The sequence below is a fragment of the Ambystoma mexicanum genome, chromosome 4q (genome assembly GCF_040938575.1).
Source record: "Ambystoma mexicanum isolate Mex_15411 chromosome 4q, UKY_AmexF1_1, whole genome shotgun sequence".
NCBI classification, from domain to species: domain Eukaryota; kingdom Metazoa; phylum Chordata; class Amphibia; order Caudata; family Ambystomatidae; genus Ambystoma; species Ambystoma mexicanum.
Window position 1 is genome coordinate 1,240,985,913 of NC_090928.1, and position 23,475 is coordinate 1,241,009,387.

A 23,475-nucleotide genomic window follows, 5' to 3' on the forward strand; every position below is an offset into this window, starting at 1 on the left:
ACCACAGTGCTTATGACATATAGTGCAATAGTCTGACCTTCTCTACTGAAGGCTGCGCAAGCGACTATATTCAAGTCCCACGTGCCGCGCCATCTTGCGGCACCTTCTTCGTGCATCACTTATCTCTTCCGAACTCTTTCTCCGCCCGAACTTCTGACTCCTGCGGACATCCTTGCGCATCGAGTCATCCCATGGCATCCTCCGGGGTCTCAAAACAAAGTTTTATGTTTATGAATGACTTTCAATTTTGCCGGATACAATAACATATATTTGTGGCCCGCCTCTCTCAATCTCCACTTTACCGTCCCAAAGTTCATGCGGCTACGCTGCACAGACAGGGTGTAGTCCGGATAAGCCGTGATGTTTGCCGCTCCTCGTGTGATCGTTCCTCCCTTACGAAAGTGTTCCAATATCCTCTCCCGGTCACAGTAATTAAGAATTTTGGCTATCACCGGCCTAGGCGGGTTCCCCGGCGGCGGCCTCCGTGTTAGGGCTCTATGTGCCCTTTCCACTGCAAATCCTTGGGATAGGGCTCCTCCGGGTATCCCTTGCAGTAGCATGGATTCAATGAATTCCGTGGGATCGTGGCCCTCAATCCCTCCGGCAGGCCCACGATGCGTATGTTGTTTCGTCGGGCTCGTCCTTCCGCCTCCTCCGCTCTGCTCTCCAAGTTGCCCACTCTTTGTATCGGGGCGTGCAATTCGGCTTTATGGGAGGCGCAATCCGCAGTATTCGGGCTAACTTCCTTCTCAAGGGACTCCGTGCGCTCCGCCAAGGCCCTGACATCCTGTCGGAGTAGATTAACGTCCTCCTGCACCTCTCCGACCTTGAGATCCAGTGCTGTTTTTAGTTCAGTGACGGCTAGTTCTAGTTTAGATTCCCAGGCCGCCCTTAGGTCCGCAATCGCAGCCAGGACTTCTTGGTTAGCGCCCGAAGTCGTCATGCCGCTTGCAGGCGGCTTGTCCCTGCTCTTGGTAATGTCTTGACCAGGGGACGTTTTAGCGAAGTCGTCTAAGGTGGGCTGTTTCGCCTTCGGCCTCACCGTCCTATTCGACATGACCCAGAGGACCTGTGTTGAGCACAAGTGACAATTGTGCACTCAGTATGCCCCTTTCGCTAGGTCACCGTGCGGCCTGCTTCTTTTGTTCCGGGCATTGGTCGGCCATTTTGTGTTGTCTTTCGTCTCCGGTGCTCCTTATCTCTTCCGCACCGATCTCTGCCGCCGTTCCTCCTGTACCATCCAGATGTTCACCTCGCGTAGCCCAATCATTCACACACCGGCATGTGTATTTTCAGCGGTCAACGGCCCTTCATCACGCACTTTTTTGCCCGGATCGTTGCAGGATCTCGGGAGCTCCTCCAGATCGCGTCCTCCTACATGGCCCTCGTAGCCACGCCCCCCCCCTAGTGCGGTCTTTAATAGCTGAAATATATACCTATTCATCCCACCCTCATGAAAATTAATAACTCATCCCCTGCCTGCACCCTTCAAATCGAGGGGGGAGAGAAGTTCACAACTCAAACCCTCCTTAATCCCTTTCCCCAACACACACAACCCCTTGCATCAAGTAAACCATCTTTTGGTTGTTCCTTGGGCAAGTAGAGATAATGTTGTAGGTGCTGGCCCGTTTGTGCCACCTACAGGACAGACCACAGTAAATCCGATCTTAACTGACCATGGCCACACATTAGAGATTCTGTAGAGACAACGTTGCTAAATGTGAGAAGGAAGGCTTTTGGCCAAAATGCCCATACTGACCCTCTTTGCCTTCCAGAAATGACGTTGCACCCACCCCACCATGTGGCATGCCAAAAGGGACTACGCTCAGGACTTTTACGCTGCAACTGACTTACAACTGCAGTCCTTACAACAATCGCGAATAAGACTACCGCCACCATCAAGATTATCTCTAAACAAGCCCTCACCATATTCGTCCCAACTCCCCATATCGATGCCTCCCCCTCCCTCAAGGTAGAGACCTACAAGACAAGAGAGATCCCTCCCATGCAATACAAGCTGACTCGAATAATTTAGAAAACTACTGAGCCATCAGGAACCTTCCCTTCATCAGAAGGACAACAAAAAAGCAGGCACTCTTCATTTGAAGAAAATGATCACCAACCCGCTTCATACAGATCCCAGAATTCAGATTCTAGCCAAAGATGCAGCAGAGATCCACCATCCAGGTCATCGGCAATGCCTTCCTCTGCATGGTTAAACCTAACCACTGTCTCCTGCGCTTTCCATGCTGCCTATCACAAAGTGCTCCTCAACATATTTTGGTGTGCATTTAAAGGCCCCAAACAGAAGTCCCTGTCACATGAATGGCAGGAATTTAAACAATGCAACAAAAACCGCCTGGCTTTAATTTTCATGAAAAAAAAAAAACATGGGGAAAGGGGCCTACCTAGCATTATCAATGGACAAGCAACCGTTTAATTCACAAAAGGAGGAATCAAAAAATCTTGTGACATGGAAAAAGATATCGCTGCTCACAGAAAAATGTCAGGAAAGCAGAACAGGATGTGTGGGCTGACCAAATCATTGTACATTATGGTTCCCTCACAGAACTCCAGTGACAGTTGAACAGACACTTAACTTCAGGAAAAGCCTGTTCTGGCTGGGTGCAAAACTTCACAATGAAAAGCCCCACTCCAGCTGGATGTCACACCTCCCATCTAATAACACTGCCATAAAATGTGATGCTGCTGAAGGCGTCAAAATGCCCTATTCTGCAGACTGGCTGGCTGGAAAGCAGGGACTTCAAAAGAAGGCCAAGGATGAGCCCATATTAACTTCAAAGAGACTCAAAGTCTCTGGTCACAGGCTGACCCAGGGGTACAGATGGCTGTGGGAGATGAAGCAGCCATCCCATTTGCTGGCAGAATCATTTAATTTAAAAAGACTATTTCATGTATTTTGTGTAGCAATCAGACTGAGGATTAATTTAGGTTTTTTCCCGCCATTTTTCATGTAATTTCCAGGCGGTTTCAGGGGTATAAAATGGATCTACCTGTGACTCTGGGAACTGTAATGGCCAGTTAGACTAGGTTTCTGGCTCATCTGAACAAGTTACAAAATGTGAGAGTTGGTGAAAAGGTGGAAAATTAGACTAGTAATATGCTTGATAACGTATATATTCATAACTGTTGTACATTTTATGAAAACGACAAAAATGTGACACATGGCCATGTCCCATCGTACAGATTTGGCGATCGGCTTATCTAATTCCCCATGATCAGCTAAAACAGAATATATGTTCGTATGGCAGTTGCTAGTACAATTATGAAGCTGTGATACATAACTAGTTTTTTTGAAAGGGGACAACCAAAACACTGGTGGACAATCACAGGGCACACTATTGACTGACCAAAGTCAGTTAATAAATGCTTTTTTTTTTGGCAATGTTCTCTCATGAAAACAAATAGAAACTTTAAATATTAACCAAATTCGAATATATATGTACACAAAACATTACAATTTTATTCAGGCAAAAAAATCGTATTCAGTGTCACTCAAATATATAAAGACAGTATTAATTTAGTGTATTCAACCATCTCATAGCGTGTAATGAATACTTTAACATTTCTTTGTGTCTAAGTGAAAGCAAATGGACAGTTTATAACGTTACAGCACAATGATTGTGAATTAGATCACCAGCAAGTACATAATCGGGTCAAAACAATTGTACAACACGTTCATACTTCAGCCCTTCATCAGGTAGTTTTTCAATTGATTCCCTATAAATAAACAGAATAAATAATATTTTTTAGAATCCATGATTTAATTCCAATATACATTAAATCTGTAGTTCTTTGTTTTGTATTAATTAACTTGAAAGATGACTGACCTGTGTCCTTTCATTGTTCATTTATCACTTGAATGAGTATCATTAGATATGATTAGATTGTGGTGCTCCAGAGGCCACATGTGTTATGTCCTAATAGAAAAATATCATGTCAGAAAACTTTTTTCATTGTATCGGATCTTAATAAAAACGTGTGTGGGACACAGTCGCTTAATGTAAGCGCTGGGTCCCACTACACGGTTACATGGTATACATTTCCAGTTAATAAAAGCAGCTGGTACTCACCGTTTTCACTGTGGTAATTGAGTCAGCTGATTGTTCTCCGTTCGACATCAGAGTCAAATGGTTAGTCGTGTCTCACATTTTCACCACATTCAATCCTGCGACCTGTGTTTCAGGCAATCTGCCTTCCCATACTGCTGTTTCCTACTTCTGGTTGGTGTTGGATCTATATTCAGATAATGCATTTTGATGAGCACCTTTCTTACATGAGTGTGATGTAACCCGCGGTTCATGTTTGGCAACTTACTTCCGTGTAGTGTGTTAATAACAATCTGCTCTTCAGATGGTCTTCTTTATAGATGTCCGCGCAACTTCCTTTAGTCGAATGTTATTTCCATTTTCGGATGCGTTTGCTCCAATGCATTCTATCTGCGCACATTGCTAGAACGTATCGTCCAGACCTTCAAAACGGGAAGCGAAGCTGCAAAGGTTTCCCGTCTGTGATCGTGTTATCTTGCCAACCTTGGGCATGTTGGGTAATCCAATGTATGGATACTTCCTGTGAGTGCAGGGCGCCATCTTTGAACGTTCAATCTGCATTCCTTGTGATTACAAAAAGATACCATTTTAAGTTGTAATCAAGTTTTTCTAAGTCTTATATTTTAACTGTTAAGATTTCCATATGGATGTTCGTGCGACTTCCTTCAGTCGAGTGTTATTTCTATTTCCGAATGCGTTCGTTCCAATGTATTGGATCTATATGTGTTACTAGAAAGTAACCCCAGACTTTTATGATGGTGTTGTCTTGGAAACCCTGGGCATATTGGGTAATCCAATGTGCATTTGCTTGATGTTAAATGAAGGACGCCATCTTTGAACATTCTGTCCGCGTTTTGTAATTGAAGAAAGATATTATTTTTAGCTGCTGTTGAAATACAGTGTTTTTGAATCTTGTATTTTGGGAGTGAGAGACTCGCTCACTCTGACAGCGGCAGGGATTATTGCAGGGTACTTCCTCTAGATTGTAAAATTAGTGATGCTATATAAGGGGGACTGTACTAGGATTCAAGACAGACGCACAACAACCAAAGAAGACAGAAAAAGGACAGAGAGAAGACTGTTGAATCTTACCATCGTTGAGAGTGAAGTGACCTTGCCCTACCTGCTTAGAGTATCCTGAGATGCAGCTGGCTTTCCTGAAACTTAAACAAAAGCTTGGTATCGAGGTAGCAGGAAGTCCTTCCTTCATTTTGTAGCAGTTCATCCAATAGTTCCCCATTGAAAACCCCAAATCGCCAGTGTAGTTCAGTCCTCTCCCAATCGAGGAATCTCTTGTTTGCCTGTGTATGTTAGCATAGCCCCATTGAAAAACGCTTCATTTGTCTGCGTAAATCATTAGTATTTTTGTAAGTAAATCAATTAATTTCCCCCAATGAATTTCACAGGCTCTGGATTTGTGGAGTTTGAAACCAACAATCTTTTTCCCAGTGTTTTTGTTAATTGTTAGTTATTAAGGTTTTGCCCAAAGGAATCGATCCCCTTGTGAGCTGAAAAACAAATGTGTCCCTGTGTTTAAATTATGCCCTGCTAAGCCAATTTTCATTTGCCAGTGTCATTCCTCTTTGTATTCGTCTGCCTGAACCAAAACCGATTTTAGTTTTGTGAGCTAAACCCCTTTCCCAGAGCCTACTTGACTTACGAATTTCCATTTGCCACTGTATTTTCCCTTTGCATTTGCTATCTCCCAAAAAACAATTTACCTACTCTATTTCTGTTTTCCCTGGTGTGCTGATTAGTATTCTCTAACACTCTGCCTGTCTCTAAGTGTAAGCAGTACGAATTTTCTTCTATTCTGTCCCTTAGCTCTTGTGAGAAATAATAAAAAAAACATTCTTCCATTTTGCTAAAAAACAGATTTTTCCTATTCTTTGCTGACTTCCCATGTTGTGGCGGTGGGCTTCACCATTAATTTCCAGTCTAACTATGTCCCTTACAGGGTTGCTCGTTATTCTGTTTTCCACACTTCCAGTTAAACAGTTGCTAGTGAATTTCGCTCCCAGTGGGGTCCCACTTGCCAAGAGAGTCCTGCAGAGCAGGCTCACCTCCCTAGTCTCAGAAGGGGAGGCCCCCCTCCCCCTTGGGGAGAAGGGAGGAATACACTCTATCAGTCACAGTACCATTGGATGCCAATGCCAAGGGGTCCTTTTCCTCACCAGTGTGGGGGCAATCCACGTAAGCCTTTACATCAATATGCAGCCTTCTCCCAATTCTACCAACAGGTCAATTCTGTCAATAACTGTCTCTCACTCGTTCAGTGATGGATGTTAAGCAACTACCTGAAACTGAGACCACAACGACCCAATCCATCTTTTCCGGGGTTTTACCACACACGTTCAAATACCGAACTGGTTGAAGGAAATTAAACTGGATTGTTTCTTTCTTCCACTGCCATTCAGTGCTGAAACTCTCGACCTAATCAGACAGTGACATTTCTTTTAAGACCTTTATCGAAAATAAAACTCAGCTCACACTCTCGCTTTCAGAAAATCAAGTGCTTCGTACCTGCCACAGACTGCAGAACTGTTGTGAAAGCCCATGTCCTTTCCTACTTGGATAAGGAGCACACTCTACTTGCCAGAGTTCAGTTGCTCCACTGCGCGGCCAAAATATGCCCAGCTCACCACAGCCAATTCATCAAAGGACTGAAAGAATAAGACCCCCATAATCCCCAAACCATCAGCTGCGCTCAGACTGCATAATGTATAAAAATGGTCTGTGAGGAATTTGATCATCCGCACGATGAGTGTGCACTTGTTTGGGATTTTTTTGAAATTTTGTAAGAGAGAGAATGATGGGAGATGAACCTCAGAAAATGTGTGGGGCTAATCCGCGCACATTTCCTATGCTTGCCGCACAACAAACGCATAGTCAAGTGTACTCTTGGGTGGGGGGGGCACCGCCAACAGACACAGTCCTCCCTGTCACATTTTAGCTGGAATGTGACAGCCACAGGTACATCAAAGCATCCCAGGAAGGGGGAAGGCAACACCTTCCTACTGCCATGGTCAATCTAATTAAATATCAAAGGTTCCATGTAACCGCCCTGTTCTGCTGTCAAAGTTGTGTGGTGGCAGCGCATGAAAGGAGGCCTGATCACAGAACTAACACAAGGGAAAGGAAACTAACACCTCTTTGATATGCAATGTGTCAGCTTGAAGCTAGCTCCCACCCCTCTGTATGAGGGGTAATGAATGCCATGTCTGGGACAACTGTTTACAGTAGGCACCCCTTGACGAGAAACCCCATTTCAGAGGGAAGAGGTATGTGATGGAGACAGTCTGTTCTCGCCACAAACTTCAAGGGAGACCTGCACTTTGATCAGGAGTCACAGAGAGCTCAATTAACCAGAGAGACACCTTGATCTACAACAGACAGGAAGATGAGTGAGACTACTTAGTAGTACATGTTGTCTTCCCTTACCTTTCTTGTTGCAAAGCACTCTGTTTGTGACCTCGCGCATAACCGAAGTGGGGACCCAGGATTAGTTCATTAAGGTAGGCTTAGCCTGTACCAATCACTGGGGCCCATTTGGTTGTAAAAGAGCGAGAGCCCCGCACTTAGCAGATCATCCGACTACTTCGAAAAGAAGGACTCATTTGGACCCTGGCTGAAGGTACAGTCTGCCTTACAGCTTCCGCCAGTGAAACAAGACCAGGAATTCCAAGACGGAAGCCAGATCCCTGCCCTACAAACGTCCCAGGGAACAGAGGGAGATGCCGGACTCAAAGGACCCGTCCAGCAGCTCCAAAACCGGTACCCAGCCAGAACACAGTAAGCCCTACTAGGTTCTGCCAGCAAGCTTCCTAGGTGAGAAGTGCCAGAGAGTCTCTGACAAAGGACAATTGCCTGCAAACACTCTTCTCGGCTTTTGGCTGTCTGCTTTAAAGGAGGACACAAGCCCAGCGAAGAAGCTAGGAGGAGTGCCACAACAATCATCAACCAGCGTCCATCTTTTAAGGACATTTTCGAGGCAGCCGAACCCTCGAACCGCGACCAGCTGCACAATGCTGCAGTCACTAAAGCCGTACGAGACACCTCGACCAGTGTTCCAGATCCGCCAACCAGCACATAGACAATGATTCTTTACCCCTGAGCCGCTGTGTAGGCCATCCTGCATCCCTCGGTCCAGCCTCACTGCCTGATACTCGCAGCTGTCTCCCATCTTGAACTCTGTCGCAGGAGCTGCAAAGCATCCTGGAACCGACTCGACGCTGTCGAGCATCAAGATCATCTCAAGCACCAGGTACATTATGGTTCTGTCCCCCTGGTCCTTCTCCGAATGCCCCTAGTGACATTTACAACGTATTGCTCCCTTGGCTCTGAAACCAAATAACCTTGAACAGTTAAGACAGATGGCTTTACTGACTACCCTCCTGTCAGTATCCAGAGTGCATCCCTTTCCTTTGTGAAACTGTCCTCTGTGTTCCTTTTACGGGGTGGGCTGTATTTTGTAGTGTGCTAGAACTGTCTGTTCTAATAATAATGAAGTAGATATGTGTATACAACCTTGACTGGACAGTTCCTTTTTTATAATTGGGTAATATTTATAATTGGGTAATTGTATTTTCGCTGTGTTGCAACTAACCAATGATCCACGACCTTGCGGAGCTAAACCTGCCGGTCAGTGCAAGTTAACAAAACTCGACAAGGGGGTTTATAATTTACTTGTGTTTCCACTCTCTTCAGATCCCTTCTGGTGTACTAGAGGTGTAGGGCTGCATCCCAAGCAAGGCGGTGACAACCCTACTGCAATACCACCTGGCTGACCATCTCTGGAGGCCTTTGTGGCACCAGAAGCACAAGAGATGCAAAAAGGAGAGCACCGGAAGCGCATCACAATGGCTCCACCTCGCTCCGTTCACGAGGAACTAGAAGCTGCTGTTCAAGGAATCTCCTGATGGCACCTGTCCTTTCCTCTCAGTGTCTGCCCCCTTTTTTCATGCAACCCTCCATTGCTCCTAGCTAGGATCCCACTACATAAATCCCATGCTATAAACCCATGTGGAGGGCAAGTGTGGGCAACCATCCTATATTTTGCGAGACTGCTCCGTTTCAGGGGCCTTGTCCCCCTCCGAGCATGCCGGGATGGGGGACACACAGGAGCTTCTGATGAGGTTCTACTTTGAGTAATCAAAGCATAGCAGAAAAGAGTTTAGAGGTGGAGAGAATCGAGTGCTTTGGGGAAGCTCTGTTCTCCCCTTAATGGTGCTATTTATTGGCGGATGAGAATTGATGGGACCCGTGGTCCAGCAGACGACCTTTTCTGGGATTGTGTCCACGTGCTTGCATTGCTCAGCATTCTGCTTCTGTGATCTTCCATTCCAGATGGGCAAAACAAAGCTGCCATCATCATCTTTCTAGAGTAAATTGGATGCATGTCCGGTTCGTTTATTATGTGATTTGTGTACTTTTTAAGGCAGTGCTATAAAACTCTTCTTTAATCTCTTGAAACGCAAACCGTAGGAAATTGTTAGAAGCACCAAAGTTGGGAAAATAGGTGCAAAATGATGCCGAATCCTGATTCCACAGGTGTGTTCTTGGCAATCCTTTAATCTGACTGTGTCTTATCTGCCAAGTGATTAACTTTGCAACTTTTTCTATTAAATAAATCCGCTCGACCGGTTTATTAGACGATCAAGCTTGAACATATTCATAACGGTGATGACTCGCATACTGCCACCAGTTGTTTGCCTTCTCAATAGCACAGAGGTCCCAGAGAGTTAAAGGCTGGTGACACTCGCCGAGGCCCCCTGTTCAGATCAGGGGGTCTGCAAGGTTCTGCCTCAAACGCGCACAACTTCAACACATCCCTCGAGCAGCCCCGTGCTCTTATCAGACTTCAACACACGGGAAGCAAAACAAACGCACACCAACAGGATGAATGTAAACCACAGACGCCAATGCATCGCTTCATTTCAGCTCTGACACAGGCACCTAGCCACACTTGGAAAACACACCTGAAGGCGGGCAGTGTCCGGCCTAGGACACCCGTGCAGCACCCTGCCCCTCTGAGGCCAGCCCGCTCCTGGTAGGGCTGGCCGCCTTCATTTTGCTGCGTTTGCCTTTCAGAAGTAGAAACGCAACAGTGAGCAGCGCACAGACTGACACACCAAACTAAAGTGCTCACGACTGAAATGCGCAAATACAACACGCACAGATCAATGCAGACATCAATGCATGCATGCGAAAGTGTGTGTGTACACACACCTGCCTATACCACCTCGCACCACTAGTCGAACACCGATGCAGTACCCTGCTAGCGCACTAGAAACCCCCAGTCACTGGCCAAACCCAACCACTGTCTAGCTGAAACCCAAGCAGAGACCCATAGCTGATCACTGGCAGAATCCAGTAAGCCCATGTGCCAACGGGGGGAGGGGGGGTGGGACACTTCAGCTTTAGTGCCGTTTCCCCTGCAGTGGTTCTGTCTGGGGGAGCCTTTGCCCTTCTGCTCACTATTGGTGCATGGAAAATGTGCAACCATACACCAGGAGTTCGTTGCACCCTTTGAGGGCAGGAACACAAGCCGGGGAAAGGAAGCGTGCCCTGCAGACAATGTGTTCTTGGCAGCGGGCCCACCAGTAATGCTTTGAGCAGTGCGATCCCAGGACTCGAGAGACGGTTCCTGTGCCGGAGCCAAGTTCTTCATGCCAGAGGCCGCCCCTGCTCAGCAGGGTGTCTGGGCCAAGGTTCATCTCACAGGCACAGCTGTTCCTGCCAAAGGAGGGTCTTCTGCCTGAACACCCTGCAAACTATGCCCAGCGTGTGGCAACTAGTAGAGCAAGTGTACTCCGAGCACGCGACAGGGGCTGGGGGATTTCCACACAGATATGTAGGGGCAGCTGTCGGCTTATTACTAAATCGCTACTGGAAGTGGATTCCCAAAATATGCTCCTAGAGGGGGCAGCCAGCCTTTCCCTCTGCTTTCCTCGCTTCCAGGTGAGCGAGCACTGGCAGCCTCCGCTCCGCCAGCCCGTCGCCCTGTCCCCCCGTCCTAGTGGAAGACGAACCTGCAGGCCGAGGTGAGGAATGACCAGAGGTCATTCTCCCCAGCACCATGGAGATGGTCCTACTCTGAATCGGCCGTTCCCAGCACCATGCCCACCCTTCATCAAAGAGGCACCAGTGACTTTTATCATAGAGAATATTCCCCCTGCCAGGCCAGGCGCGGGTGTTAAAGCAGCAGTGCCCAGCACCGCGTTGCGCACATGTGAATGGTAGTCTGAACAATAGCTTCATGACCTCGCAGGTCACGGGCTACACTGCCCTGCAACTCCAGCCTTGCCATCGACATTGCCGGTAGTAGCAGATCTTTCGTGTAGTCATCCTAGGCTACACTGCCCTGCATCTCCAGCCTTGCCATCGACATTGCCGGTAGTAGCAGATCTTTCGTGAAATCATCCTAGGTGTGCGCCCTGCATCTCCAGTCTTGCCATCGACATTGCCGGTAGTAGCAGATCTTTCGTGTAGTCATCCTAGGCTACACTGCCCTGCATCTCCAGCCTTGCCATCGACATTGCCGGTAGTAGCAGATCTTTCGTGAAATCATCCTAGGTGTGCGCCCTGCATCTCCAGTCTTGCCATCGACAATGCCGGTAGTAGCAGATCTTTCGTGTAGTCATCCTAGGCTACACTGCCCTGCATCTCCAGCCTTGCCATCGACATTGCCGGTAGTAGCAGATCTTTCGTGAAATCATCCTAGGTGTGCGCCCTGCATCTCCAGTCTTGCCATCGACAATGCCGGTAGTAGCAGATCTTTCGTGTAGTCATCCTAGGCTACACTGCCCTGCATCTCCAGCCTTGCCATCGACATTGCCGGTAGTAGCAGATCTTTCGTGAAATCATCCTAGGTGTGCGCCCTGCATCTCCAGTCTTGCCATCGACAATGCCGGTAGTAGCAGATCTTTCGTGTAGTCATCCTAGGCTACACTGCCCTGCATCTCCAGCCTTGCCATCGACATTGCCGGTAGTAGCAGATCTTTCGTGAAATCATCCTAGGTGTGCGCCCTGCATCTCCAGTCTTGCCATCGACATTGCCGGTAGTAGCAGATCTTTCGTGTAGTCATCCTAGGCTACACTGCCCTGCATCTCCAGCCTTGCCATCGACATTGCCGGTAGTAGCAGATCTTTCGTGAAATCATCCTAGGTGTGCGCCCTGCATCTCCAGTCTTGCCATCGACAATGCCGGTAGTAGCAGATCTTTCGTGTAGTCATCCTAGGCTACACTGCCCTGCATCTCCAGCCTTGCCATCGACATTGCCGGTAGTAGCAGATCTTTCGTGCAATCAGCCTACGCTACACCGCCCTGCATCTCCAGCCATGCCATCGACATTGCAGGTAGTAGCAGAATCATCCTAGGCTACACCGCCCTGCATCTCCTTCCCTGCCATCGACATTGCCGGTAGAGCAGATCTTTCATGCAATCAGCCTACGCTACACCGCCCTGCATCTCCAGCCATGCCATCGACATTGCCGGTAGTAGCAGATCTTTTGTGCAGTCATCCTAGGCTACACTGCCCTGCATCTCCAGCCTTGCCATCGACATTGCCGCTAGGAGCAGATTTTTCGTGCAATCAGCCTAGGCTACACCGCCCTGCCTCTCCAGCCCTGTCATCGACATTGCCGGTACTAGCAGATCTTTCGTGCAATCAGCCTAGGCTACACCGTCCTGCATCTCCAGCCCTGCCATCGACATTACCGGTAGTAGCAGATCTTTCGTGGAATCATCCTAGGCTACACTGCCCTGCATCTCCAGCCTTGCCATCGACATTGCCGGTAGTAGCAGATCTTTCAAGTGGATCTGCTTAGCCTTATTCATATAAATCTAGTCCCGCCAGTTCTAACAAAAAAAACTGATTCCAAGGAGTTTTCCTGTTGGCATACCTGAAATGCCAGTAATTTCTGATAAGAACTTAAAAGGGTTTATTTTGGATAAGAGTTAATTCATTATCACGGGTGTAGAGAAACCTGTGAGCAATGACCAGAGAGCGTCCTAGCATGGCCACGCCAGAAAATGGAGTCTGGGTGCAGAAGATCATGTGACCTGAAGGCTCTCCGTAGGAGACAGGTGGGTAAATGGTGCTCACAGAACAGTGGAGATTGTATAGTTGAGGTAGAAGCAAGTGCCTCCATTTCTGGAGTATTTGTACAAATGTGCCATCTTATTAGAAAATTGTTGTTGATTTTGCAAAGGAGTCATAGTAATTTGATGATTGTCTAGATTGTGAGGTATTATTTAGGGTCATGTAGGTCATGTCTTTTCTTTTTATTACCCGTAATATGACGGCATTATTTACTCATATGTTGTGTTTTCCTTCTTGTTTCCTGTTTGTAGCCACCCCCGAGTGCCCATGAGCCTAAGGCGCTATATAAATGGATACAAATAAATATTTCGGCTGAGCCTGTGTGAACCGCAACCACAGCCACCATCACATCGGGGAAACTAAACACAGAGCTGCCTGGACCAAATACACAGGTGCCGCAACTCTTGCCTTAGATACATGGGGGTGTCCTTCCCTGGGTATTTAACTGTTTCACTGTCAATTTGGTAAAAGAGCTTTATGTCCTTGTCATGAGGGATACACTACAGAGTCATTCAAGTGTAACCTATTTATTATTTACAACCTTATTGCCCAATAGAACACACAGGTTTTCATAAATTAGACCAGTATTTATTAATGGTCTTTGAGCAGTTTAGAAATGTGAAACAAAGTATTGTTGGCGGTGTACCTGCAAGAACTCCATGGTAGCAAGTGTTTTTTGTGAGAAAATCCTTCACCTCCAGTGACTTGTGTAGAACAACAGTTACAATGGTTATCAGTCACATGACAATAATCTATATTGATACATAGTTGCAGAAGCCGGGCATAAAAGGGTGGTCTAATCAAAGGTCAACATCTGGGTTTGAACCGATGGTTCAGATGTAGTAGGGGGTAGCCTAAATGTAGAAAGTAGAGGGACCTTGGACGTTTTGGCAAGATTCTGTTCAAAAGCCTTCTTCAATGGACTGGGAAGGTCTCCCTTCAGTGTGCTGGGACCAGCATCTCTCTCCAGGGTAGAATTACAATATTCTTAATTTCCTTGGGGACCAAGGAGAGTTCCAGACTCCACTGGGGCCGTAGCACATGCGTCTTGGGTATGGCTGAGTTCCAAAGGTGCTGGTAAGCATGCTGGTGTTGCCCCTTCAAAGAGAATTGGGAGTCAAGATCGCAATCTGAGGCTTGGCTCCTAATGTGTGGAGGATCCAGTAGGCGGGTACGAGATCCTGGACGGGCGGTATGACTTGGCCGCACGAGTGGCTTTAGCGAGAACTCTTGCCTTGGCACTTTCAGATTCCCAAAACCCTTCTAATTCTGCAAAATCGTGAGCAAGCACTTCCAATGCATCATGATCCGGTGGGATCATGGGCAGAGTTCTGAGCAGACGCTCGCTCTAGCACTTTGTGAAAGTTGCTTAGACACTTTCCATTCGGGATCCTTTAGAAAGTACGGAGTACATCCTCCACCAATAACTTTGAAGTAATGGTATATGGGAAGTGTTGCAGTGAAGTCTGTTTTGCCACACACTACATACACACACACACATTACTAGCGCCTAGTTTTCCAGCGGGCTGAGGGCGATCTATACCCATGAGCTACACTTTAGCTTCTGCTTAGCAACTCTCTATTTCAGTTACTTTTATTATGCAATAGTTAATTATAAACTTTTGGCACACTTAAAAGAGACCATTCATAATACATCATCATATATAGAAATATTTAAGGAATACATTTTATCAGCAACATTATTAAAATCCTCATAAACACACCCACTTTCCAGCCCAATAGCCCCACCCCTAGTAAAGTAGATTTCCATATATAGCAGCATAACCACAATCCGAACAGAAAGCCCTCGCACACTAGTACATCTTTGTAAGGCCTATTCCAATACTTTCTCTGCATCTGAATGTTTTAAGATTTCCTTCCATATCGTAAAAGCAGCTGCCGAAATGGTTTCTGCCCCATACAGTGTAGACCACAATGGATCACTCCTGATGTGTTTTGTATCTTCGTAACAAAGGCTGCATAGCCTTGTATATATGGCTTTAGCAGGGCAGGGCAGGGCAGGGCAGGGCGTGCTGTTAGCAGGTGGCGACTTGATTCCGTTGCATTTTGGCACATTCTACATGCCCCTATGTTGATCTTTTTGTTCCCTAGTCGGCAAGATATTAAAACGTAGGTATAATATAAACCGTTTAAGTTCTACTGAGCATAATTTCACAAGATACCCGCGTGGTTTAGCGACAATAAAACTGAGTCTTCCAAATCTCTTTTTTTCATATGTAAACTTTACAAGACCTATGCCATGATCTGGCCTTCTGGGATCTGCCTCCAGTATATCGTCATCAAACGCTCAAGGAATGAGGCGGCACTATCTTTCAGATCCTGTGTATTCCAGTTACTGTTGCGGCATCCATCCTTCCTCTAGTCCTGGGTAATCGGGGCCACCCTTTTAGGATTATTGGGGCTCCTTTTGCCAGGTACAGCTGTATAGCAATAATCCTTACTTAATGACTACAAGCACCCCTTACGGAGCATAACTGAACAACCCCTATAGCCACTATCCCTGCACATGATCACAAACAGGCACCGCACCCAGACTGCACTCACAGGGAGGGGTTCCTTGGCCGACATACGAATGTAGGTCCATGAAAGACCCGGCCCTCTTCTCAGGCATCCCACACCCCTCCCCGCACTGCACAGGACTTATCCCATCACTATTTAATTATTTTTTATTGAAGTTTACAGAAAACATACAAACATCAAACTTATCAGCATTGTAATTGTAGAATTCATCACAGAGAATCCACACCCCCCCTAACCATCCCCATTGAGTGAAAAAGTTGTTTCCTTGAAAATGAAAGATGGATTTAGAAAGACTGCTCAGAGTGTTTTGTCCTAAATGTATTGGCCACGCCCCTGGCGCACAGAGTGCACGCCTGGGAGGGCAGCAGCGAAAGATAGAAGTCGCGCCACAGCATTGTCTCTGCTCGCCCAAGGCACATCCAAAAGATGTTTTGCAAAGGTAGCGGGCGCCCCTCTCTCGAAAGAACAGACTTGATAACCTGTTCAGTGGTTATTAACCACTTGAGAGTTCGCAGCCACTGCTTTTACTCACTGTGCCTTTCACAGATGGGAAATATCCATTTGCATATCAGTCTTTGTCCTGCCCAGGGGCAGTCCAGCACCGAAATGCAATGGCAATTCCAACCTGAACGAGAGTACCACCAGCAACCCCATACACGTGTTTCACCCTTGTTGGGGATCATCAGTGAGGTGAAGCTGATGCCTCTCTAAGCACAGTGAGAGGGAGACCACGTCTGGTTGCCCCCAGGAGACCTAGGGTTACCAATCCCAGGACAGGACAAAGACTGATATGCAAATGGATATTTCCCATCTGTGAAAGGCACAGTGAGTAAAAGCAGTGGCTGCGAACTCTCAAGTGGTTAATAACCACTGAACAGGTTATCATGTCTGTTCTTGCGAGAGAGGGGCGCCCGCTACCTTTGTAAAACTATTTTTTAAGGAACCTGGGATTGGTAACCCTAGGTCTCCTGGGGGCAACCAGACGTGGTCTCCCTCTCACTGTGCTTAGAGAGGCATCAGCTTCACCTCACTGATGATCCCCAACAAGGGTGAAACACGTGTATGGGGTTGCTGGTGTTACTCTCGTTCAGATTGGAATTGCCATTGTATTTCGGTGCTGGACTGCCCCTGGGCAGGACAAAGACTGATATGCAAATGGATATTTCCCATCTGTGAAGGGCACAGTGAGTAAAAGCAGTGGCTGCGAACTCTCAAGTGGTTAATAACCACTGAACAGGTTATCATGTCTGTTCTTGCGAGAGAGGGGCGCCCGCTACCTTTGTAAAACATCCAAAAGATGGATGCCATTTCTTGAAATACACCACGTGTGGGTTTATCTGGGGTTACATGCATGGAAAGGAATGATACATGTGCACCGTATGAGCTTTCCGTCCCAGTGGCGGGCGCGTGCTAAACGCATTTCCAGACGCCCCAGATTTCGCATGGACCCCTATTCCAAACTAATGGCGGTTTCATTCCTAGGGGGCGGGTAGTCTGCCCCCTAGACAGCCCTGGAAGGCCCCTGCCTGCAGGACTGCCCAGGTGTAAATGCATCTGTGGGGGCCATCCACCTCTTGCAGTGGGGGCCGCCAGCCTTGCTGGGATGGACAGGTGGCCGCAGTGTGTCCGTGGTAGCGTGGCTTTGCCACCGCGCGCCTGTGGGCACAGGCCTGGCATGTAATCTCTCTGAGCCCTGAATCGCAGGAGATTGAAATCAAAGCTTTATCTAATCCGGCTGTGCTGCTCTGCACCCGCCCTTCTTATGCACGAAATGCGGGCCATGGCAGCCGGCTTCTGTCCCCAGAAAACGAGGAAACTGAAGTGCCGATGCCTGCCCTCCCCCACACCACACCTTTGAGAATTAGAAAAGCCTGGATGTGCCCAAAGGAAAAGCACGTCCGCCATGGGAAGGCAGCTCACCTCGGGAAGGAGACGGGCACATCCTCTGCACTCCAGGCTCTTGGCATCGCATCACAAGGGCAGCCTACCTCTGGGACTACACTAACAAAGGGTACATTTAAGGGCAGGATCGTGGGAAATGTGTGCACCCGGATGTGCCACGGCAAGGGAGCGAAGGTGCATGCAGGGAGCTTTACCTGCCAGGCTCTTGAGTCAGGGGCTGGATGGGGGCACGTGCCCTCCAATAATCCCAGGAAGGATGGGAGCTGTACCTCGCAGTCTCCTGAGTCGGGCGCAGGTTCATCTGGAGAGTCGGTACCTGCGGTACAGTGCGGTGACCTCAAATGACCCCAGGAAGGAAATGGCAGTTGTACCTGCCAGCATGCGGAGTCTCTAGTGAAGGATTGTCTGGAGAGTCGAGCTGACATTGGACTGTACCCGAGCTACAGTGCAGTGACCTCAAATGACCCCAGGAATGGAATCGGGGCTGTACCTGCCAGTCCCATGAGTCGGGTGCAGGTTATCTATAGAGTCGAGCTGACATTTGGACTGTAGCTGCGGTACAGTGCGGTGGCCACCAATAACCCCAGGAATGGAATGGGGGCTGTACCTGCCAGTCCCATGAGTCGGGTACAGGTTATCTGGAGAGTCGGTACCTGCGATACAGTGCGGTGACCTCCAATAACCCCAGGAATGGAGTGGGGGCTGTACCTGCCAGTCTCCTGAGGGTACAGGTTATCTGGAGAGTCGGTACCTGCGGTACAGTGCAGTGACCTCCAATAACCACAGGAATGGAATGGGGGGCTGTACCTGCCAGTCTCCTGAGGGTACAGGTTATCTGGAGAATCGGTACCTGCGATACAGTGCGGTGACCTCCAATAACCACAGGAATGGAGTGGGGGGCTGTACCTGCCAGTCTCCTGAGGGTACAGGTTATCTGGAGAGTCGGTACCTGCGATACAGTGCGGTGACCTCCAATAACCACAGGAATGGAGTGGGGGGGCTGTACCTGCCAGTCTCCTGAGGGTACAGGTTATCTGGAGAGTCGGTACCTGCGGTACAGTGCGGTGACCTCCAGTAACCCCAGGAATGGAGTGGGGGCTGTACCTGCCAGTCTCCTGAGGGTACAGGTTATCTGGAGAGTCGGTACCTGCGGTACAGTGCAGTGACCTCCAATAACCACAGGAATGGAATGGGGGGCTGTACCTGCCAGTCTCCTGAGGGTACAGGTTATCTGGAGAATCGGTACCTGCGATACAGTGCGGTGACCTCCAATAACCACAGGAATGGAGTGGGGGGCTGTACCTGCCAGTCTCCTGAGGGTACAGGTTATCTGGAGAGTCGGTACCTGCGATACAGTGCGGTGACCTCCAATAACCACAGGAATGGAGTGGGGGGCTGTACCTGCCAGTCTCCTGAGGGTACAGGTTATCTGGAGAGTCGGTACCTGCGGTACAGTGCGGTGACCTCCAGTAACCCCAGGAATGGAGTGGGGGCTGTACCTGCCAGTCTCCTGAGGGTACAGGTTATCTGGAGAGTCGAGCTGACATTTGGACTGTAGCTGCGGTACAGTGCGGTGACCTCAAATGACCCCAGGAATGGAGTGGGGGCTGTACCTGCCAGTCTCCTGAGGGTACAGGTTATCTGGAGAGTCGAGCTGACATTTGGACTGTAGCTGCGGTACAGTGCGGTGACCTCCAATAACCCCAGGAATGGAATGGGGCTGTACCTTCCAGTCCCTTCAGTCGGATGCAGGTTTATCTGGAGAGTCGAGCTGACATTGGACTGCACCCGAGGTACAGTGCAGTGACCTCAAATGACCCCAGGAATGGAATGCTGCCATCCGAAAGCTTCCTTGCAGTACATGGGGAATCTCATTTTTCAAAATAGAATTTTATTGGCATTTTTAAACAACGAAATAGAAAACCTGGGCATTGTCGCCAGAATTCAACGTGGATTGACCACCTTGTTACAACCACAGACTTTTAATATTCGACCTTGACTCCTCCAAGACGTGCGACATGTCGTATAGGGCATAAACCTTGGCTATCCAATCCCTTTCCGTAGGCAGACCATTTGGTTCCCAAATTGAGACAACTTCTAGCAGCCACCAGCAGGACCCACACCATATATTCTCACCCTACCCGATCTCCACTTCCCTCACTCTGAATGGGAGCATGCATGGTGACGCCTCCCTTGGGGCCCCAGCGACCCCTTTGTTCCGGGAAAGGCCATCCTTCCGGTATTGCTGGGCCTGAGGGCAGCCCCACCACACATAGGAGACTCTTAAAGCCTTTCTGTTCAAACATTTGCATATCGGTCATATTCGAATCGCCCCCTTCCTTTCCCACTGGCCCCATTGGTGCCTACCAAATCCAAGTGAGAGCAGGTAGTATCACACTGATGCGTTGACACAACTAACACACACCTGCCAGAACTCGCGCTACAACCTACACCACTCCCACTGCATCATACAAAGTTCACAATGCACCCCAGCATGTTCACATATCGCACACGGAGCCATCGTGCTGCATCCTACAATGTTCATGTTGCAGGCACAGATCTTGGGCTGCACACTTCAATGCTGCACATGCGCTCTACGGAACGTACATTCTCAATGTTTGTGTGCTGACGCAGTGGGTACATGATTAACCTGTTGATTGACGACTGATAAAATTGCGTCCTATAAGGATTTGGCCAGTTATGTTCAACATTCAAGATCAATGGCTTCCAAACATTGGGCTACTTCGGTTTTTCTTGTACTACACTATATTCTTTGTCTGTCTTGGATATGTTATTTTCCTCCGCTTTTGCTGATCTTGGAAAAGGTTCAAGCGGACCTAGCGGGTGGGTGCGATGCTTGCTGGGGTTTTGTATCCACAGCCCTAGTCTGATGTGCAAAGTAAGAACACACATGGGTCCTCTGGGAGGAACTATTACAGAAAAGGATCCCATTCTGAAAGGGTACTTCCTGGCAAAATAGTATAAAATGGAGGGCTGTGCACTTTGTGATTTACCTACTTAATGTCTTTCCAGCAAGGGTCCGTTCTCGAACCAAAGAAAAGATTGATAATTTTAGCCCTTCTACACCACTACACAAATGGGACCGGCCATTTCCAAATGTCTTGGTCCTGCCGCCACCGCATGTGTGCACCAGGCATAGTTGGGCCTTCTCTGAGATGAGGGGCAGTTTGCTTCTCTAGGTTTGGCTGGGCCTGCGTGCTTCCGCTGTGAGGGAGGGGCTTACTCTCTCCTACACGCGCACGCGCGCTGCTCGTCTCCAGATTCTTCCCCACTATAACAGTATTCCTTCTTAGTAGTTTCTTTTCTTATAAACTTTTATATTGGGAATTTAACATCTAATTTTTCTAAAACATTTTTGTTTTTGGGATATATAAACTCCTCCCATTATGGATGTCAAAATGAAGGCTTTTCTCTTCGACCCTTCCCACTCCAAACCATGTGTGCTTTCCTCCTTACATTTAAACTTAATATACTGGGAGCCTTTCTCAAAACTCATGGGAAAAAAGTAGAGTCAAGTCTTTACTTCAGTTTGTCCTGGTAGTTTGTTGAGCAGGTGACACTGGCTGTTGTAAATTCTTCCTGGGTAATTTGTTCTTCAACAAATGGACCCGGTGATGAATCAAGGTAATTCGTTCCTTCTCCCCCTGAGGCTAGGGAGGTGAGCCTGCTCCTTAACACCCTCCTAGGGGTAGAGGCAAGTGGGACCTCACAGGGAGGACTTTGGAGGCCGGGGGGGAAGGACTTCCGTTCCTGTGAGGAACTATCTTCACCAGTAAATATAATGGCATATATGGGTCTAACATATCCTGTCCAGTATCAGGACCGTGCCAAAGAAGAGGCTGAGGGATGCTATTCTTCAGGAGAAAGAGAAAATGTCTCTTTAAGGAAAACCAATCTACTCCGAGTGGATTGAAAGGAGAACACTCGTCATGTAGAGGATGAAGAGAGAGAAGTATGTCTCCACGCAGGTGAGGTTCGCTGCTGACATGAGCCTGGGAAGAGGCAGAGCCATAGCAGGAGGCAGAACCCGCAAATTCCAAACTTGCTGGGAAGCAAGAGAATGAACGCTGAATGGTCATCGTACCCGAGGGGGGGGGGGGAGGAGGAAGAGTAGGAGGAGGAGCAGCAGCAGCAGCTGCTGGACCGTGCAACTATGTTGACCATCCGAGGGAAGCCGCTACAAGTGACATGGCTCCCTGGTGAGACACTGAAGAAACCAGAAGTGCTAGGACAGCAGGCGAGGGATGCCGAGGAAGCCAGCTCGCAAGTACAGTGAAGAAATCAAACCGATGCCAAACCCGTAAGCGTCCCAGGACCGTTTCCTAAGAAGAATGAAGGTGACTGGGTGACTGGCACGGGAAGAATAACATAGCGTATAATACAGAATTAATAACTTGTTTAAGTACAAATAAGAAAGATTATTTATATTGGAACTGTGGTGAAATAAGCACGGAAACCATAACGCTTATTAAAGGAGAGTTAAATGCAAGTGATTTGGTATTGTTAAATATGAACTGTGATAAATTGGTGGAAAGAAGACTGTACCCTGGAGGGGATGAAAGCAGAAATGCAATTTGTGTGCTAAAAGTGAACTCAGTTAATACAAGGAAAGCAGGAATAAAGTTTCCAAAGAGGGAGCTGCATGAAAGGGAGAGAAGCCCCATGTGAACCTTAATGAATGTGAATACTTTGAGTGAAAGAGATCTAGAATATCAGGAGTTAAAGACCCATGTAACCTATAGAACCAAACAAATCGTTTAGCGTGAGGAAGGGGCTATCTGAACTGAAAGGGTTGCCAAAGAAAACTATTATCAAGGAAACAAGTGCTGGTAGTACAGAGCAGGAGAAGGGAGTCATTCTCCTGCCTTTTTTATTTTGTTAAGATTCCTTTATAGGGTCATATAATAGTTTAGGACGGCGAACGGATTCTTTTTGGACATTGAGGAAAAGACGACTGACCAGCACATTAGTTATTCTTTGGGTAGGGAACACCCCATAGCCATAGGGATAGCTAGGCTTTTCTGACTTTTATTTAATAAATGGTACCTAAAAATGTCCTCCAAGAGTCTGCGTTCTTGTTCTTCTGACCCTTCACAACCCCCAGTCTCTTTGGTCTGTGGCAGCAGATTATTTTTAGTGTGCACATTTGCGTTTACCTCGTATGGTGCAGATCCTTACCATTTGTGGGCTTGGACTTGCTTCCAGCCGAGGATTTGGATAAGAGGATGACTCCTGCAGCCATTTCTTCAGATCAGCGTTGGAGCCAAGAATAACTTGTTGACTAACAGCTGACTGAAGATATGATGAGACTCCAGAAGATGCCTGCCATTCCATCCTGCGTCTGGCCTGGTGAAGCCCTGTTGGACGAACTGATCTCTGAAGACCATGAGCAGTGCTTCAGCCCTTGGACTAGTGGGATCAACTAGTATCTATGCCTTCTCGTGGATCCAATCGTCCTAAGCCTTCGGAAGTGTCCCCGGACCATCCTGTGGACTGACTAGCTCTCTGGTGGGTCCTTGCCAGAAGCATCGTCGTTCCGGTGCTGCACCCAGAACTTCGGTTGTCGGCAGCTCGTTGTCTCCTCCCCTGTGAATTTCAGCTTTCCAGAATCAAGGGATACTGTCCTAGAGACGCTTCTTCAATCGTAGCTGGAAGGATACCCTTAACCTGTGTGCAGAGACCATTGCTGGAATTTTTTATTTTTTGTTCATGCTGTGAAGTGTCCTGAAGAGGCCCCCATCGATGAGTCTGACATTTCCTCATTGCTAGGGGTAGAATCTTGCATCTGGACCTGACCGGAAGAAACCCGCAGCTCCAGGGCACCTCATCAGAAACCA

The 23,475-nt window shown here is 47.9% G+C and overlaps 1 protein-coding gene across 4 annotated transcripts in view; it reads left to right on the forward strand.

The window, feature by feature from the left end:
- TJAP1 (tight junction associated protein 1) overlaps positions 1-23,475 on the forward strand; it is a 580,368-nt gene that overhangs the window by 53,672 nt on the left and 503,221 nt on the right. For 3 of the 4 annotated variants that reach the window (XM_069608809.1, XM_069608808.1, XM_069608811.1), the window contains exon 2: positions 13,426-13,566. The exons of the other annotated variant lie outside the window; for it this stretch is intronic. The gene's annotated coding sequence lies outside the window, so the exon portion shown is untranslated. The remainder of the gene's footprint in view (positions 1-13,425; positions 13,567-23,475) is intronic. 4 annotated transcript variants of the gene reach the window in all.